Raw genomic sequence first — 2500 nt, 5'->3', positions numbered from 1 at the left:
CAACATGTGCAAGGATTGACAAGACAACCACATGTACAACAACAACAACATGTGGAGTGGAAAACAACAACAACAACTGAACAAGACATCTGCACCAGCCGGTTGAATCTACACAATCTTACAATGAACAAATGTTACGAGAAGACATTTTAAAAACAACTCCTTATCAGTGTCGTCTTAAATGTCAAGTGCAACAACATTGAAAACCAGAACGAATTGGAGAATTCCACCGTGCATAAAAAGCGAATGCATGGCATCATAGGATATTTCCCAGAGGATGGGAAGATATTACACAACACGTGCACATTTGTCAGTGACGAATGTTTTTATATGAAGATATGTTGAGATGATCGCACACGGTGGCCCCTATGGTTATCGTTGCCAGATATAAAACAGCTGCTCGCCTGACATGTTATATGTAGTTCAGGGCATATGATATCGCTTTTTGTCACGTCTTCATGTTTTTCAGGTTGTGATTAGTGAGTTTATTGGCTCACGTAAGTGTAGCCTATGCGATGCTAACTTTTGTCTGTCTGTGCGTGCGTGCGTGCGTGCGTGCGTGCGTGCGTATGTATGTATGTATGTATGTATGTATGTATGTATGTATGTATGTATGTATGTATGTATGTATGTATGTATGTATGTATGTATGTATGTATGTATGTATGTATGTCTGTGGTAGAAACTTTAACATTTGACTGAACACCGAAATACTAATTTTACCTTGTTATTATTTAAGCAACAGCTTCAAAGTATTGAAGCAATGATCAACATTTCGTCGGCACGTATGTAGTTAAAGTGTGTATCCAAAGAAAACGGGTGGTGGTGTTTTTTTTTTTTTTTGGGGGGGGGGGGGTAAAAACAGGTGACTGGTTTGTGTCGTGTGTGGTATGTAGACCAGGTCAGGGGTCAAGGTTAGGTCAGATCGCGTGAAGGATTGTGGTATAGATACAGTTATCACCGAGCTGCAGTTCGCCGATTTGGAGAAGACGATTTTACATTGTTCGGTTTCGTAGCTCCAGAAAAATAGATAAAGAAGATACCAAAGGAGATTTCCTACAGGTTAATCTGCACAGCGTGTTTCCAGTGTCTGAGCGAGAAAGCGCAGCGCTGTCGAAAGCGCAGTGTCGATCTGGCCATCTCAGGCAGTCGTGTATAAGTAAGTAGGCTACAGACAGACAGATCTAGATCTAGTGTCTCGCACTCTTGCACCGTGTCACCTATGCCGACTGTGAGTGTGTATGTGTGACGGAGTGATTGAGTTTGTGTTACTGTTTGTTGATTTCTTACGTGAGCCTTGAAGGCTTCGCCTCTTGTTTTAGGTTGTGTTTCTTATTTTGTCAGTCGTTTTGAATTACTGTTGTTTTGTCTAGAATGTTTTTGTAATTGTCGTTCTTCTTCGTCCTTTTTATATTTAGTCAAGTTTTGACTAAATATTTGAACATCGAGGGGGAATCGAAACGAGGGTCGTGGTGTATGTGTGTGTGTGTGTGTGTGTGTATGTGTGTGTGTATGTGTGTGTGTGTGTGTGCGTGCGTGTAAAGCGATTCAGACCAAACTACTGGACCGATCTTTATGAAATTTGACATGAGAGTTCCTGGGATTGATATCCCCATACGTTTTTTTCATTTTTTTGATAAATGTCTGATGACGTCATATCCGGCTTTTCGTGAAAGTTGAGGCGGCACTGTCACGCCCTCATTTTTCAACCAAATTGGTTGAAATTTTAGTCAAGTAATCTTCGACGAAGCCCGGGGTTCGGTATTGCATTTCAGCTTGGTGGCTTAAAAATTAATTAATGACTTTGGTCATTAAAAATCTGAAAATTGTAAAAAAAAATAAAAATTTATAAAACGATCCAAATTTACGTTTATCTTATTCTCCATCATTTGCTGATTCCAAAAACATATAAATATGTTATATTCGGATTAAAAACAAGCTCTGAAAATTAAATATATAAAAATTATTATCAAAATTTTTTTTTCGAAATCAATTTAAAAACACTTTCATCTTATTCCTTGTCGGTTCCTGATTCCAAAAATATATAGATATGATATGTTTGGATTAAAAACACGCTCAGAAAGTTAAAACGAAGAGAGGTACAGAAAAGCGTGCTATGCAGCATAGCGTAACCACTACCCCGCTCGCGCGCTCTTCTTGTCAATTTCACTGCCTATGCCGTGAGCGGTGGACCACGAGTATACGGTCTTGCTGCGTTGCATTGCGTTCAGTTTCATTCTGTGAGTTCGACAGCTACTTGACTAAATATTGTATTTTCGCCTTACGCGACTTGTTTTTTCTTCAAACATACAGGGCTATTTGCATTAGAACAGCAATCTAGAACTCACGTTATTTCGGGCATCGCTAAGTAAACCCATTGTTCACATTTGTTTATTTATGTATACTAAATAGTTTAAATGTACAGGTTATTTATTTACGGCAGTAATTAATGACATTTGATTCATTTGTATCGAAAACATATAACACACAGGGCACTGTC

The 2500-nt window shown here is 38.8% G+C and overlaps 1 protein-coding gene and 1 long non-coding RNA gene across 2 annotated transcripts in view; both read left to right on the top strand.

Annotated features, from left to right (window-relative positions):
* Positions 1-2500, top strand: part of LOC138966208 (uncharacterized) — a 349546-nt gene that overhangs the window by 162824 nt on the left and 184222 nt on the right. The gene's annotated exons all lie outside the window — the stretch shown is intronic.
* Positions 1-2500, top strand: part of LOC138965923 (angiopoietin-1 receptor-like) — a 33014-nt gene that overhangs the window by 16894 nt on the left and 13620 nt on the right. The window lies entirely within an intron of this gene.

This window comes from Littorina saxatilis, linkage group LG5 (genome assembly GCF_037325665.1).
Source record: "Littorina saxatilis isolate snail1 linkage group LG5, US_GU_Lsax_2.0, whole genome shotgun sequence".
Lineage (NCBI taxonomy): Eukaryota > Metazoa > Mollusca > Gastropoda > Littorinimorpha > Littorinidae > Littorina > Littorina saxatilis.
Note: the sequence above shows the minus strand (reverse complement) of the source record. Positions and strands in the feature narration are given on the sequence as shown.